This window comes from Periophthalmus magnuspinnatus, chromosome 8, assembly GCF_009829125.3.
Source record: "Periophthalmus magnuspinnatus isolate fPerMag1 chromosome 8, fPerMag1.2.pri, whole genome shotgun sequence".
Lineage (NCBI taxonomy): Eukaryota > Metazoa > Chordata > Actinopteri > Gobiiformes > Gobiidae > Periophthalmus > Periophthalmus magnuspinnatus.
Window position 1 is genome coordinate 17,118,788 of NC_047133.1, and position 18,366 is coordinate 17,137,153.

Consider the following 18,366-nt stretch of genomic DNA (forward strand, 5'->3'; position numbering starts at 1 on the left):
TCACGCTCGGCTCCATTTGTTACTTGTGCATAAGTAAATGAGACCCTCTCTTAGCCTCATTAGGCCCAGTGCAGAGGCTCAGGCCTGATTGAAATGCAGCGTCCACACTTTGGGCTCCTGCTCCCTCAAACGCACAGGGCAGAGGTTAGAGGTCAGGATTCGTGACCTCCGCACATGTCTCATTTATTTAGGCTTTTGTTTCAGGGCGCAGAGAAAGGAGTCGACATTTGTGGCGGCGATAAACAGCTGATAGGACACGAGTGAATGTAAAAGGTCGTGTTATTTGAAGGTAGAAAGAGACGACACAGAGACCATTTTCTTCTTTTTTAAAATAAATATTAGACATGGCATAGATGGCATTAGACTGTGGTGTCAGTATTTGCGTTTCAGTAGGACAATTGAGTAAAACACAAAAGCATGGACATATTACCTTCACGTGATCATTAATTTTGTTGGCCCCATTTACCTTCAAACTCTCCAAATATTACAGGTCAAAGTATATTCCTACGTAAAACTATAAAGCTGTGTATGTCTTTAACTCTAACTCTAAAATCTTGAAGCATGTTTATGTTTTTCTCAGTAGGGTCAGGGTCAGGTAAATATGTTTGTGAACATCAGCTCAAAATGTACATATTTCACCCATAACTACAAAAATCGTATTTGATCATAAATTAAGGAATATTAATACTATTTTTGAACAAATGTATTCAGTTCAATTCAAGTTTATTTCTATAGCACATTCAAAACAACTTAGACCATAGGAAAAGAACAATAAAACCCCTGTATATCCTGTCTAGTGTTAAATACCAGGGAGAAGAGGTGGATTTTCATTATCATCTTAAACTGTATTAAAGACTGAGAGGATCTGACAGGCAGAGGGCGCTGTTCCATCGTCTGGGCGCTGCCACAGAACAGGCTGTCACCTCTGGCCAGCTGACCTCTGACCTCAAGGCTCTGGGTGGAGTATAGGGCTGCAGTAACTCCCTCAGATAAAGAGGACCCATAGAGTGACACATTTATACTCCACAATGTCACACTAGCCCTATTAGGAGGAAAAAATCGGGGAAAAGTCCGCTAGCATAATGTGATAATTAATGCTAACATGTCATTTTCTGAAAAAACTTGTTAACACTTTTGTTGTCACGCTGGCTTTTTCTATGCAATTTACCTTGTTATACAACTTATTAAAAGGTTAATAATGCACATCATAATATCACATAAAGGTGGCATACTGTCTGAATTCAGGTTAGCTGCTTTACTGTATATAAACTAGTTTAGCCTTTGCCACAGCAGCACCGGTCCTTTTAGCCCCGCCCCCTACTGTCTTCAGGTTCAAATCAGCCGTTGTGCTTACAAATTGTTTTGAGACAAACTCGGTGCAACAAGTGTCTCAAAACTCATGAAAGTGTAATTTTCAAATTTGTTCACTGCAGGACGACAATAAGAGACAGAGGACCTCACAGTGTCAGTGGGTCAGTCTGGCCAAACACCACAATCTGAGCTTTAATGATAGAACCATACGTATCATAATAAAAGCATATGTAGGCAGAATATACAGTAAAAGTTGACATTACTGTAACAGCTTGTGAAGAATAGTGTCTAAGTGGAGCCTATTGTTGGTAGCGTTGAATTGTTAGTATAAAAGTGCCTTAATGAACAGCTCACCCAGCGCCCTTTCGCCGTGTGAGCCTTTTCTCTGCTGTACTGTGGCTTTGTGCCGTCGTCAGCACTCTGCAGGCGTGCACATACAGACAACCAGCCAGCTACTTTCACCGGCAACAGGATTATAACGGCTTATATACAATACACAGGTACAGACCTCTGAAGCGCGCTGCATCAGTCGCAGTGTGGACCTGCTCAAACGCCCTGTGGAGCCACGTGCAGGAGGAAGACGGCTCTAGTCTCTTTAGTTCCAGATCGTGGTTTATTTCTCTTTTTGTTGATAATGTGATGGAAGAATATTTGATATTTGATCGGTCTAGTCTGTGTTTGCTGATTTAGTCTCTGTTCCGTTCCAGGTTTAATGAGTATGTGCAAATGTCAGTGCACTCAATATAGACAAATATAACACAATATATGTTTACCTCATCTGTAGAGTCCCATGTCTGTTTGGGACATGAGGTAAGACTTTGAATAAAACTATTCCATGCAGGCTGTATTCTTGTGGTGGTTCATATTAACAGTGTTCTAACAGTTGAGTTTGGTTATCTCTTTAGTAGAACTTTGGAAAGAATCTGTCCTATTGGAAAATGCACATTCATTTTCTAAAGCAAACCAAAATTAAAATGGCCAAATAGTCACATTTTTATGTAGAGCTTTACCTTCAAGTCTCAAAACGCTTTTTATAGGAACCACTCACCCATTCACACACACAAACATTCATACACCAGTGCAGGTGGTCTATAAGCAGACTAAACAGCTGCTTAGAGGCCCGAGGCCACCAGAGGGCCCCCAAGAGCCCATACATTTATATTGAAAATAATGATCAGAAACTTTTTTTCTGAAATCTAAATGACACTCCGGTGTTTATACTAGTCTAAATATCCTTCTTAAACGATTAGATGTGTTTGATTTCCAGCAACTATATATGTGCTGTCTACATTTTTTGAGTCTGGCAGTGGAGTGGACAGCTGTGTTCACATCTGCATGAAGGACCCCTCCCTCCAGGTGCACTCTGAGTGCACTGAGGCAGCAGAGGGACATTTGAATGTGTGTTTTACAAACTAAAAGATTAAAAGTTAATGAAGTTCAGTTTATTTAAAGTTCAGGACAATGTATAAAAAGCCCAGAGGAAGATCGTGTTGGGGAAAGAGGAACTTTTCAGAGAGGACTCGAAATATGTCTCCACTTTACACCAGTGGATCTGCAGATAAAACAGTGAAGCTGGATGTGTTTAATGTGCAGACAGGACACACCTCAGAGGGACAGAGGACACACCTCAGAGGGACAGGACAGAGAGGACACGCCTCAGAGGGACAGAGGACAGCAGGTGAGTCCATTTATTACACTGGCTGTTTTTGGTTGTGGCTTGTCCTTTTGTGGTAATTTATTTAGATAAGCATCTGGCTTTAATATTTACCACTTCCTCTGAGCAGACTGTGCTCCGTGCTAACTGCTAACACGCTAACGCGCTAACTGCTAACGTGCCACTGTTAGCATAACAGTGACTGTTTTTTACCACAGCCACACTTTGTCCAACATGTACATCTTTTAAAAGCTCTGAACCCACTCTGTTGAGTCGCTAAATGTGTTTGTCGATTATAAAAAGTTACAATATCATCTGTGAACTATAAAAACCTTTAAAGTCCTAAATATTTGTATATTTCATGTGACAGGCACATGTGATTACAGCTGCGTTTAATGTGCAGAACAGTGAAAGTGCAGCTTTATGTCCAGAGGTCACTGCTCTGTGCAGCCCATTGACGAGTACGAGTACTGGCACCCGATACTGGTATCAGTATCTGTGCATCCCTACTCACTGATATGCACATTTAGACGAAATCTCACAAAGCCTGACAATAAACATAAAATTGTGGTTATTGTCAAAGTGACACCCACGTGAGGGAACTCTACACTTGTACTATTGAAAATTTTAAATGTCAACATTATGGTAATTTGTTGACATACCATAATGTTGACATGTGAGAAAGACTGAACGAAACTTACCCCCTAAAAGAAAATGTCATTCTGCTGAGTCTGATTTTCTTCTAATATCTTACATTAACAGACCAGACACATATTCAGTTCTGTCTATGCTTCATGCAGCTGAATAAATATAAGTGTGTTACAGTAGCGTGCTGTACTGCTATTCAGGCGATTGTTCTCTATTTTATTGTTATTATTACTATAACTTACCTTTAAAGATAAAATGTCTGTTCTTGGTCTCGGATTTTGTAAAATAAATTTCCCCCAAAAATCTGACTGATAGTGCAGTGCGACTTATATTTGTTTTTTATTCATTATTATGCATTTTGTGGCTGGTGTGACTTCTATACCTTACATTCCGGAAAACACGGTATATATAATTTGTTGGGTATAGAACTTCACTACTGATAACTACATTTTTCCATTAAGATTTTAATTAGACTGAACGTGTTTTTTTTCTATTTCTTTTTATGCCGTTTGGAGTCACACCTTTCTGAACCAAAGCACTCGATCCCTGAGGAGATGTTTCGCTCTCCTCGCACCCCAAGATATTTTTTATTGAATTTTGCTCCATCGCTTTCTATTTGTAACACCCCTTTACAATGGCTTCACCACCCCACCCTCGTTTCACCCTTCAAATCCAACAGTCTATACCTCTCCTATGCTCCACCAATCTCCATCTTCATCCCAGCCCCTCTGATGTGCCGGCGTCTGCTCTTCTCACTATTGGGTTCGCACAGGTGTAATTGGGTTGTACGCTGCTCGAGAGCTGCAGGACTAGCGGCTTTAATCTTCCATTTCGCTCTAAATGTAAAATGACGTTTCATGTAGCCCTCTGGCCAGGTTTGACCCTGCACATACCACACATGATCTCGTAAAGCACATTACGATAGCTCTATGTGTTAACTGTTATAGACCCAATGAGTGATGTCAGCGATTTGGTGACAAGCGATAAGCCCAGAAATGACTCTGAATTGCCGCAATTCTTCAAGATTAGTCCAACATAAAATCTATTTAAAATGCAGAATAGGCAAATGTGGAAATAGTCTGGGTTAATGGTGCGTTCCGGACAACTGGACTTTTCCCACCTCTGCACTGGAACGTCACACAAACGGGTAATTCCCACTTGTAAACTTTCAAGGTAAACATACGAGTTAAACTGTGATGTATTGCAATAATGGCCTTAATCACCTCCAAGACAAGGCAAGACAACTGGTACACAAAGTAATTCAAAGTGCTTTATAGAATAAGAAAGACATTAAAATCACAACAAATCAAAATATAAATAATCATCACAAATTTTACATTAAAAGAGAAGAGACAGAATAAAACCCTTTCAGTCACATGCACAGATAAACAGAACCATTTGAGCCTGGATTTAAACATTGTCAAAGTAGAGGCCTGTCCCACATCTTCAGGAAGACTGTTCCAGGTTTTAACTGCACAAAACTGAAACACTGATTCACCAGGTTTAGTCCTAGTCTAGTCCCGGTTTCGTCCTGGTTTCGTCCTGGTTTCGTCCTGGTTTCGTCCTGGTTTAGTCCTGGTTTAGTCCTGGTTTAGCCCTGGTTTAGTCCTGGTTTAGTCCTAGTTTAATCCTAGTCTAGTCCTGGTTTAGACCTGGTTTCATCCTGGTTTAATCCTAGTCTAGTCCTGGTTTAGACCTGGTTTCATCCTAGTCTAGTCCTGGTTTAGACCTGGTTTAGCCCTGGTTTAGCCCTGGTTTAGTCCTGGTTTAGTCCTGGTTTAATCCTAGTCTAGTCCTGGTTTAGACCTGGTTTCATCCTAGTCTAGTCCTGGTTTAGTCCTGGTTTAATCCTAGTCTAGTCCTGGTTTAGACCTGGTTTCATCCTAGTCTAGTCCTGGTTTAGTCCTGGTTTAGTCCTGGTTTGGTCCTGGTTTAGTCCTGGTTTAGTCCTAGTTTAATCCTAGTCTAGTCCTGGTTTAGACCTGGTTTCATCCTAGTCTAGTCCTGGTTTAGTCCTGGTTTAATCCTAGTCTAGTCCTGGTTTAGACCTGGTTTCATCCTAGTCTAGTCCTGGTTTAATCCTAGACTAGTCCTGGTTTAGACCTGGTTTCATCCTAGTCTAGTCCTGGTTTAGACCTGGTTTCATCCTAGTCTAGTCCTGGTTTAGTCCTGGTTTGGTCCTGGTTTAGTCCTGGTTTAGTCCTAGTTTAATCCTAGTCTAGTCCTGGTTTAGACCTGGTTTCATCCTAGTCTAGTCCTGGTTTAGTCCTGGTTTAATCCTAGTCTAGTCCTGGTTTAGACCTGGTTTCATCCTAGTCTAGTCCTGGTTTAGTCCTGGTTTAGTCCTGGTTTGGTCCTGGTTTAGTCCTGGTTTAGTCCTAGTTTAATCCTAGTCTAGTCCTGGTTTAGACCTGGTTTCATCCTAGTCTAGTCCTGGTTTAGTCCTGGTTTAATCCTAGTCTAGTCCTGGTTTAGACCTGGTTTCATCCTAGTCTAGTCCTGGTTTAATCCTAGACTAGTCCTGGTTTAGACCTGGTTTCATCCTAGTCTAGTCCTGGTTTAGACCTGGTTTCATCCTAGTCTAGTCCTGGTTTAGTCCTGGTTTAGTCCTGGTTTGGTCCTGGTTTAGTCCTGGTTTAGTCCTAGTTTAATCCTAGTCTAGTCCTGGTTTAGACCTGGTTTCATCCTAGTCTAGTCCTGGTTTAGTCCTGGTTTAATCCTAGTCTAGTCCTGGTTTAGACCTGGTTTCATCCTAGTCTAGTCCTGGTTTAATCCTAGACTAGTCCTGGTTTAGACCTGGTTTCATCCTAGTCTAGTCCTGGTTTAGACCTGGTTTCATCCTAGTCTAGTCCTGGTTTAGTCCTGGTTTGGTCCTGGTTTAGTCCTGGTTTAGTCCTAGTTTAATCCTAGTCTAGTCCTGGTTTAGACCTGGTTTCATCCTAGTCTAGTCCTGGTTTAGTCCTGGTTTAATCCTAGTCTAGTCCTGGTTTAGACCTGGTTTCATCCTAGTCTAGTCCTGGTTTAATCCTAGACTAGTCCTGGTTTAGACCTGGTTTCATCCTAGTCTAGTCCTGGTTTAGACCTGGTTTCATCCTAGTCTAGTCCTGGTTTAGTCCTGGTTTAGTCCTGGTTTGGTCCTGGTTTAGTCCTGGTTTAGTCCTAGTTTAATCCTAGTCTAGTCCTGGTTTAGACCTGGTTTCATCCTAGTCTATTGGTTTTTGCAATGTTTTTAGATGGTAAAAAGGTGCAGATGTTATTGATTTGATGTAGCTGTTAAAGTTCAAATATGAATGCACCAATTATAACATAACCAATACTGATGTTGTCGCAAATCCTAAAAAAAAAATTGCTGAATTGGATATGGGATTCCAAATTTTGGTTGAGCTGATTTCCTGGTTGAACATGAATTGATGTAAGACTATTTACTGGTCATAGTGGCTCAGAAAGTGTGAATATTTAATTTTTTATTTATACAAAGCTGTTCTGTCATTACTTGAAGGATAAGTAACAGACACATACACATTTGGTGTAAAAATAAAAATGCTTTTTTCAGTCTCTGTGTATCAGCATATTCTTAAAACTATAATATCAGAATCTGTATCAGAACTGGTTTCAGTAATCATCTGAAAAAAGCTCCTTTGCCTTTGCACCTCAGACAATATGAGGTTTAACATTTTCCAGGATTGTTGTGTCAGAGTTAGAAACACTATGCAGTTTTTTTCATCAGTCATGGCCAGACTTGTTCAAAGCTTTTTTGCCATCAAATTGTGTTTGTTACTGTTGTGTGCCTACATTAACAGGTCGATCCTATCAGTTATCAGCTAGTTTCATTTTTTCCCTCTTCTGAGTTGGTGAGTTTGGTTAAATGAAGGAGACAAATTTTACTTGTTTGGTACAATGAAGTATCTTAACTCTATTATACAAAATTGTCTCATTTTTTACTCATCTTTTAGTTGTTTTTTTCTCATTTATACTCTCAAAGTTGGAGCGATTCATGCATGTTTGACCAGTCGCTAATTGCATATTTTCAATCCGCCATTTTGCCGGTCAATTCCTGTTTTCACCGCCTCCAGTACATGCCCACTGTGATGCACACATTTTGTTCTTCAAGTTTATTATGCATAGGATTCAGCAGCGTCACATAGTCATTTTGGTACAAATGAAAAAAAATCTGCTGCTCTCCAGTGTGATGTGCTATCCATAGGGGGCGCTGACAGCATGTAGCATTTTGCTGTGATGACTTTTATGGCGATGTCAGTGGACTTGTTTCTTTTATTAAGGCATTTTTGATGAATATTGTGATTTAAAATGTGCAAATTATAACATAATGATCCATGAGTGTCATAGATTATTACCATAGAGCAGACACGGAGCTGATTTAATGTTTCCTTATGTAGCTTTCAGAAGTTGCACTGAATAACTCCTGCTCTTTCTCCACAAACTCATTTTTTTCATTTAAATGTCTCATAATCGTATTTAGTGCACACAGTTTGCAGTTCACTGACTCGTCGCCCAATCCTTCAAACATAAATCTCTATATCCTTTGCTCTTGGTGAAATATGACATCAATTTTTTTCCGAATACACTGGTTTGTACTTTATCTGTTACCTCCTGTAGCAGGGCGTTCAAAGACGAGCATATCTGCTGATTCTGCCCTCAAGTATACGGCACATTAGAGCTCTCCAGGTGGCATGTTGACTGGATAATGAGCGCTGGGCTAATTGATTGGAGGTTGTAATTAGTGGTTAGCTGTCACTGATTAATCACAGGCCTCTATCATCTCAGGGTCTCCATGTCTGCTTCAGCGGGCACCCATAGCGCCTCGGTGCTTAGCTCTGACCTTCTGCACTCAGCACCAACGATCACACATGCTACGCTGTCATTAGCATTCGTCGCAAACTTCTACATTAAACAAGTTTAATGTGGTGACGAGTGGTGGATGAGACCAAATCAAGACGGTGGAGGGTGGTGTCATCTCAGTTCAACACGTTGGAACACCTGGGGAGTTATAGACGTCTGGTGTGGACTGAATAACATGCGGTTGTATTTCCAGATGTATAAAAAGTTCCAAATTTTATTGTTTGCAGTAGAACAATGGCAGCTCTGATCATTGAAATCCGGAGATTCTTTGGTTTTTGTTAGACGATTTTCTCCTGTTACTGTGGTGCTGTTACTTTGATACTATTGGTAAGACTTTTGATAAGGGCGGGGCAGTATGATGGTATTCCCTGCTGCCCGCCTCCTCACCTGCACCTCCTCTTTACCCATACCTCCTCCTCACCCGTACCTCCTCCTCACTCGTACCTCCTCCTCACCCGTACCTCCTCCTCACCCGTACCTCCTCCTCACGTGTCACCCCTGTCGTTAGAGATCTCCACTGGCTCCTGTGGACAATATACAAATGTAATACATTGTGTACTTTCTTACAAAGGTGCAAAATGTTCTGTTTCCCATCATGCAGCAGTGGCCACATATCACACTAAGGGAAGACTAACAGCTATGTTCTGGTCATTTTGGTTAAGGCCACATTTCTTATCTGTAGCTCCTCTCATCTCAGAACTGCGTGACCCCCCCCCAAACTGGGAGGGTTATAAAACACTCACCTTGTTTGACTTTGCTTTAAATTTCCTAATGTGCAACCCTCACTCTGGGAGGGTTTTAAAACCCTGGTGCAATCTCACCTTGTTTAGACTCTGCACTAGACTCTGTTTTAAAAAACGCTTAGGACACTACTCACTTGGCTTTGCTTTAAACTCCGGTTTGACTTTTGCTGGACGCTGCCTTTAACCCGACTGTACTGCTGTAAGTGGCAATAAAGATCTACAGAACGATCCCCATGCCTCTGCGTCTGTTCTTCATGCAACAGAAGAGAAAACAACTCTCCACATCCTCCAACGTGTCCAAATCAACATCCTCACCATTGTGTCTAAGTCCCTCCATCACCTGGCCTTCATACACCACTCTGAGCTCCTCCATCACCTTCCAGTGCTCTCTGATACGCTGATGCCAACCTCCTGTGTCCCCCCACCAGGACTAAACACAAGACCTGCTGCCCCCACCCTCGGGACCTCCTTGTCCAAACACATCAGAGACTCATCCACACTCAATATCTTGAAAACAGCCCTGAAAATTCACCTGTTCAAAACTGACTTCAAATAACTCCATCTCCGTTTTTATCTGGTTCTTTCATTTGTGTTTTGTCTTGATCTGTGTAAAGTCTTTGAGTGTTATGAAAAACACTATACAAGTGTTACGTTTTATTATTATATTGATTTTTGATGCATTGACAAAATCTAAATCATTAAAATAGCTTTAAAATTTGATTTCATTAACATAAAAAGTTCCATAAAAAATGCACAATTTCTTCCTCCAAAATCAGATGTTTGCTCCAAAACTGTCTGTAGATGTTCCGATTAAAAAAACCCAAACATGCAATTGACAACTTTTAATTTTTGGATACTGATTAGATAAAAAAAAGAAAATTAATTAACTGCACAGCCCTATTTTTTACCAATCAAAAGCTATATTTTTTTGTTTTAAGTTGATTGCGACAACATTACTACCACATCTAGAGCTGTAGCAGTGACTTTTTACTGTTCAAAATCCATTACACAAAAGTAATATAGCAGATATGATCATTTTTGTGAGGGTACGCAAATGAAATAAAAATAACTATCTATTCTAAATGACATATGGAGCTCTCATTTATTTTTATTTGATGACTGTGTCTGTTCAAACCTGCTCTCCTCTCCCTGAGTCTCATTAAATCTGACTAAATAAACGCGGCGGCGCTCGGGCCTTGGGCTGTCCTGTTGTCACTGTTGATTAGAGCTACTTTGTCCAATTAGCTTCAGCTTCACAATGAAATGATTGAATAAGTTTGGCTGTTGTATCTGATCAAACTTTTGTAAGTGACTCATTTGTATGCTGCAGTCTGTGAAATCACTCTGTTAATAGGATCGTTCACTCACTAATCAGCACGTTTTTTTTTTGTTTTTTTTTCTTTTTCACTCCTGAGGTAGAGTAAGACTTCTGCTTCCTCTCACTTATGACAGATCGCCACGACAGTATACTGCTCACAAGGAGGAAATGACAGAGACAAGACAAGTCCAGGAGTCTTATAAGGTTTGAGGTGGCAGTGGCTCAGTTTGTTCAGCGTTTGCCCACTCATCTGAAGGTTTGCGGTTCAACTGCTGCTCTTGACATGAACATCACTGTGGAAAAAGCCATTAATCATTGCGTTCTTGAGTCTTGCCTATGGGTAAATAGGGTCTTGTGAGTGAGTGATTGAGGGTTGTAAAGCCTTTCTTTCAGATTGGCAGTCATATGTTCATCTTTCATCCAGGAACAAGTCAAGTTGAGTGTTATAACCAGAGGGTTTTGGGTTCAGTCCATGCTCAAAACAGTACGTCATTGTGTCCCTGGGTTAGACTCTTTACTCATCTCACTTGTGAATGGTTGGTGTTGTTGTGGTCGGTAGTTCAGAGACCTTTTACGCAAAGGTCATGTGCTCATCATTTCTACCCAGTGCTGTGTCAAGGACAAGTCCAGTTGAGTGTTCTAACCAGAGGGTTTGAGGTTCGATTCCTGCTTGAAACAGCACGTCGTTGTGCCCTTGGGTGAGACGCTTTACTCATCTTTCTTGTGAATGACTGGTGTTGTTGTGGTTGGTAGTTCAGAGGCTTTTTCCACAAAGGTCATGTGCTCATCATTCATCCCCAGCGCTGTGCCAGGAACAAGTCAGGTTGAGTCTTATAACCAGAAGGTTTTGGGTTCGATCCATGCTTGAAATGGAACCTCATTGTGTCCCTAGGTGAGACTCTTTACTCATCTCGCTTGTGAATGGGTGGTGTTGTTGTGGTTGATGGTTCAGAGGCTTTTTGCGCAAAGGTCATGTGCTCATGATTCAGTCCCAGTGTGAAGAGTCAATTAATCCTGACAAGTTTGTCCAAATGAAACCATTATTTTCAGCGTGGTTTAATTAAATACCTGTGTACAGATGCCAGACTGTGTTTTATTTTGCCATATTAAAGCAACACCTTGTAACATTCTGGAGGTGACATGTAACTGGCTCGATTCCATGAAAACAGAGAGATAAAACCGTACATTGGAACAGATATATTTCATGTGTACAATTATAGCCAAAGTGTCAGTTTGGTGGAGATGCAAGTCCACTCAATGTAAGGACGCATGTTTTTCCATTTCAGCACAACAGAAACATCCAATATGCTTCAAGTTTTTGGCTAAAAAGTTCCTTGATGAGGCTTTATGTTTGGCATGATGCAAAAGCCAACTGACTAAACCCGATTTAGATTAGGATTAAACCAAAGATTAGGCAAAAAAAAAAAATGATAATGAAATAGTTGTAAATGTTTTGTGTGTTTTTGCAGGTCATGTGGTGTATACAAACAAAGTATAAAATCGGGGAAATGCCACAGTCCTGCCCCACTTTTCTCCTGGATGCTGATTGGTAGTCCGGTGGCATGCAGGCGTCAGGTTGCCAGCGTCATGGAAACAGGCAGAATCCCACAGCAGAGTGACCTTCTGAGCTTAAAGAGTAAGTGTGTTTTAGCCAGTGTGCTTTTGTACTGGTATCTCTCAAAGAACAGGGTCTGGGGGGTCTGGATGTCTCAGAGATATGTTTTAATCACTAAAGATGGAGCTGAACGTAAGAATCTACAGAAATATCATGTGTTTACAAATTTAGTAAGAGCTTTGTTAAGCAGTTGGTGGATTCGCTAGAGGAATGTTGTTTTCATAATTAAGGTTCGCCGTGTGTTTAGTCTGATTTATAGTGGTCCCTCATTTATCGGCAGTGTTACTTCCTAAAAATAACCCGCAATAGGCGAAATCCGAGAAGTAGTCAGCATTATTTTTTTACAGTTATTATTTATTTTAAGACTGTTTCTTAGACTTCTGGTATACGTGACGGACACAGAAACGCAAGATACAAACTCAGGAAATTGCAAAAATAATTAAAAAATGTTATTACTTATCTCTCATGAAGTTGTTAAACTGCAGCATCTCATCCATATTATCCATTAGAATGTGCGATGCCCAGTCCACAAAACAGCGCTATTAACTTGTGTTTAACATTGTTTAAAAAGTAAAAAGGATACTCACGTGTGTCTGTTTACATCCACACAGTGAGGATCAGGCTGAAGCTGCTGCAGATTAGCAATAGTCACTCTACTTCCTGTGTCGTTCATTTCCAACCTTCTGTGCATTAAAAGTATTTATCTGAAAGACTTCACCACATTTCACTGACAATAATGACACAGTTTGGACTTGTATCTAAAGTAGTGCAATGCTCTGATCTTTGTTACACTCTAGACTGTCAGTGTGAGTCGTTTTACTGTAGACAGAAAACAGCTGACGGAAGTGCACTCACAACTGTCAGCTTGTGGTGTGCGGTTTCTCTGCTGCCATATCCCGCTGCATTTATTTCCCTCGGAGATTTAAAATCATATCTGATTCTCTTTGTACCTGTGGTCTGTGCTTTTTGTTGCTCATTTAAAAAAACATTTAAATCCTGTCATGTGTTGGGGGCTTTATCAAGTAAATAAATTGCCTTTAACTCATGAAAATCAGAGATGCCAAAGATTCATTTCTCCACTGATACAGACTATTATAGCACTAAGCACCTCATAAACAGCTAAAGTCTCTCAAGACACAAAGAATAAAACACAACATAAAACAGCACCAGCCAGCCCCCATGCAATCTGTGAAGTTATACCTGAATCAGTATTCTGCTGGACCAGAATACCCAGACCAGCTCTCCTCAAAAGAATACCCTGCTGCTGACTCAATACAGTTCCTTCAAAAAGAAAAAAAAAACATATTTATTTTACAGTGGTACGGAGCATTTCTTGCAAAGTATATTGATATTGATACTATCTGTGTGCCTGGACAATCCACCTGTCAGTCATAAACATCTGAACTCTGGAGATCGGTGACCGGACTCACGTCTTTGTAAAGTATTGAAGAAGTGTGTGTTATGGATCACAGGGGTTTGGTTCTTGTCGTCACGTCTGGGGAGATCAAAGGTACAAACTCGGGGTAAAAGTTGGACAGTTTATTACAAACAGGGAAATGTGATGTTGGTTGACAAAGCAGGTAGTAGGGAGGGGGGCGTAGGCTGATGTCTTCGAATTGGTCCTAGTAAGCTGGGTCGGAGGCTGAGGTGTTCGTACCGGTCGTGGAGAGCTGGGTCGGAGGCAAAAAATGAGAAAAAACAACTGAGTACTGTGACCATAATCACGAAACTAGACTGAGCAAAGCGGAACTGTTCCACGGGGGATACACTGACGATCTGGTGGTGTGTTTAGGATCATGAGTCCTTTTGTACTCCTGAGCTGCAGGCTTGAGAAGAATGAACCTCACTCTATCTGATCTGAATGGTCGCTACTTAAAGCCCAGCACCTGCCACCAATCATGAGTCAGTGCAAGTGCAGCCTCTGGAGCTGAATGAGTGAATTCTGGAGGTTCTGAGCTTTCACATGAGGCCTGTTCATAAACTGAGAATGAAACACACCTGTACGTTTCTGTATCTGCAGGTGAAGCACTGGCAAAACATGTGCAACTCAATGAATCCTGACGAGTTTATCCAAATGAAGCCATTATTTTCAGTGTGATTTAATTGAATTGAATTTAATACCTACGTTCATGCCCTATAAAATGTGATGCCAGACTGTGTTTTATTTTGCCAAAGCAGCGCCTTGTAACATTCTGGAGATGGCATGTAATTGGCTTGATTCCATAGAAACAGAAAGATAAAACCACACATTGGAACATTCTCTATGAATACAGATACATTTATGCCATTGTGTGTATGATTATAGCCAAAGGGTCAGTTTGGTGGAGATGCAAGGACGCATGTTTTTCAGTACAACAGAAATGTCTAACATGCTTCAAATTTTTGGTGAAAAAGTTCCGTGGTGAGGCTTTACGTTTGGATGAGATGGGATTTGTCAGAGCGCATACTTTCCCTTCAACAGTTAAGTTTTTAAAAATTCTGAATAAAACAAAATATAAAGAAACATTCAAATGATAAGTTCAAGATTTCAGTCACATGCAAAGTCACCTCATGGTCAGCTGTTTTCTGAAAGCTTTTTCTTTACAATAATGAATATAAAACAGCACTGCTCTTTAACTTGCATTTATTGTGACAGAGGAGAGAGATTGTTTTGTGACTTAAAGTTGTGTAGTTTTCATTCCAGAATGACAATACGGCTCTCATAAACAGAGCAGCAGTGTGGACAGAGAGGAGCCACAGTGAGAGGAGCTGGGGTGTGGACAGTAAGAGGAGGAGCAGTGTGGACAGAGAGAGGAGGAGCCGGGGTGTGGACAGTGAGAGGCCGAGACAGAGAGAAAATCCCTCATTTCACCACAGACCAGAGCTGCCAGCGTGATATTTGAGGTCAGGCGTCCTTCAAGAAGCTTTGCACTGTCTGCTTTTATCAGGCCTGCTGTTCACCTGCACACACATATATACACACAGACACACACAGAGACACACAGACACACACACACATACACGCAGATGCTTTGGGTTTCCTTGCTTTCTGGGGACATCACATTGACTAATTTCCTGGAGACTGATCCTGACCTTAACCATCAGTTAGTCTCACTCATCTAACCTTAACCCTAATCTTGACCTATTTTAACCTATAATTGAAGTTTAAAGTTTACATTTTTACCGTGCATGTTTTTGAATCGTTGCTGATTGAACAGATAACAAACAATGGCATCTCCATGGAGACGAGCAGGTAGTGGACCCTCTATGAGAAAGAGTGCACCTTCAAACCATGTTACAAAGGACTTACATCACTGGGACCTGGGACAGCTTTTTGTCCCCATAAGCAAAGGAGGTTCCTTTAAGTGATAGAACTTTCGGCTCTTTTATGGGATCCGAATCTTTTGGATCTGCTAAATTCAAAGAGCCGTTCAAAAGACTGGCTCTTTTTATATTTATTGCTATGACAGAAGCCAAAGTTGGAACTAATTTTAACAACAAACTAATCATAAAAGAGAAATGGCCAAAGCTCAGATGTGTTTGAAATGGTTCAAACTGAGAGTGGGAGTGAGTTTACCCATTGGAATTATGAAAATCAAAATAATAAGGTTTGTCTACAATAATAATAATTTTAAATGGTTATTATGATGCCAAAGCTCTCAGCTGTGTCACCAGCACTGCCTCTGTGCTGATTCTTATGTTTTTTTCAATATTAATCAGTATAAAAAAGTATAAAAATGCATACAAGTTAGAAAGAAAAAGAAAAAAATGAGATCCAGTTCCAACCGTTCACATTAAGGAACCGTTCAAAAGAGCCTGCTCGTCCATGATGTGAGTGTGTACAGATCTTAGTCCCTGCAATGTGATAAATTCCCGTCTGCACATGCACACAAACTCACAAACAAGAGCTGACCACCCAAAAGGTCACACTGCTCCATCTCCTCAACCCCGCCCTTCATTAGCGCTAAAATATCTGTGGCCAGCTGTGTCTGTCAAAGTCACGGCTCAAACCAACTTTCTTTTTCACTTGTTTCTCCAGAGTTGTGCAGCTGATCTGACAGATGTGGGTTTAGACACGATCAGTGGGTTTCAGATTCTAGACTGTGATGATGTCGAGTGACAGTTTTCCCAATTGATTACACTGTACTTTGCCATGAAATATCCAAAAGGTAAATTCACAAATGTTGAGTCTGATCATTTCTATCGGTGACTGGACCCAAGAACTCACTGAAATACAACACAAACCTGCATCAGAACAAGATTCATTTTAGCTGCCTCCATCTGTGTTAAATATGATTGGCCTATAGAATAACATAAATAATCATCCTAAAATGAACATTAAAAGTGAAGAGTGCAGAATAAAACCCTTTCAGTCGTATGCACAGCTAAACAGAACCTTTTGGAGCTTGGATTTAAACCCTGTCAAAGTAGAGGCCTGTCTCACATCTTCAGGAACAAGAAGTTTTAACTGCACAAAACTGAAACGCTGATTCCCCATGTGTATTCCTGCTTTAGTCCTGGTTTAGACCTGGTTTATTCCTGGGTTAGTTCTGGTTTAGTCTTGGTTTAGTCTTGGTTTAGTTATTGGTTAGTTCTGGTTTAGTCGTGAGTCAGTCCAGAGTCAGTCCAGAGTCAGTCCAGAGTCAGTCCAGAGTCAGTCCAGAGTCAGTCCAGAGTCAGTCCAGAGTCAGTCCAGAGTCAGTCCAGAGTCAGTCCAGAGTCAGTCCAGAGTCAGTCCTGGTTTAGTCCTAGTTTAATCTTGACTTTGGGCACCAGGAAACAGCATTTATTTTCTTTATACAAAAGTAAAATAAGACGACACTGCTCCAAATGTGCTATGTAGCTGTTATTAATCCCTCAAGTAACAACAGAACAATAAAAATATACAAATAAAAGTTCGATCATTATGAGACTTTCACCACCAAGTCAAGTTATAGGTCAGATCTATGGAGAGTATTAATTAAAACCACCCCACGCACTGTAAGAATTAATGTTTTTCAGGGGATTAATTAAAACCTTTAATAAAACATATGCAAGGTACGTACATTTAAGGCCATAGTGTGAAGATGGAGATGTTCTCGTTTGCCTTAAATGTTCCAACCTCCCATCAGAAAAGTTAGGAGTTTCAATTTAACGCCTTAAAACACCAACATATTCCACTCCGGTCACAAGGAGGTTGGAATATTTGCAACAGGAAGGGCACCTGGCATAGAAAAGTACACACTCACCATGTGTCTAACTTATTGTGGGAACGTTTGGATGAAAACACAGCAGTCAAGTGTGAAGAACTGTATGAAATGTTTATGGTTTGATTGATTCAGTAGAGTACAGTTCCGTAGGTTTGGCTTTGTCTCATTTGGACATTTCGGTTTTCCATGTGCTTCCGAGCTGCTCATCTGTAGTGAAATCCCCACAGCCCACGTCTGCCTGCATCTGAAAGTCTATCAAAACCAGAGCCGGCTCGGATACAGTTTTTCTGTTATTTACTCTCATTTCTGAATTTTCATCAAAATGCAAAGGATTTTTCCTCTCTCCATTTCCACCTGCCAATTCCCTTTGTGCACAGGAGACTTATCTTGACGTGTGTGGCTTGGTAAGTTCTTCTCTCCGATTTATTCATCTCTTCTGCCAAACACGCTGATTTTACACAAGGAAATATCACATCTTTTGGTTTTTTTGCTTTTCTTTGAACTGAATGTGAGATTCTGTTCAACAATACGCCTTCATGTCCGTAAATCAGCTCTGTTATGCTTGTGTCTGCTCTACAGTTAAAATCTACAACAGCCGAGGATCATTTTGTTATAATTTACACATTTAAAATCACAATATTCATCTAAAACGACTTAATAAAAGAAACAAGTTCGCTGACTACTGCATTAAAAACTGCGGCGCCTGATAGGAGCTGACGTCTCCGCAAACACCATCACAACAAAGCGCCCCCTATGGATATCTGCACATCACACAAGCGATTAATACCAAAATGACTATGCAACATTGTCGAATCCTACGAGTGCAACCGTTTAAGAAAAAAAATGGGAGAAGGACGTGCACATGTCTATAAGAATGTTCGTTTCTGGTGTAAGCGTCAAAGAGGACCAAGAGACTGAAACATAAAGTCAGACCTCAGATGAGTTTAATGAGTTTCACACAGGTAAAGTGAACAATGAAACAACAGACTCTCCGGAAAGGACAGGAAAAGAGCCCTGAGATGTGCACATTGACAGCTTTTCTAGTGTCT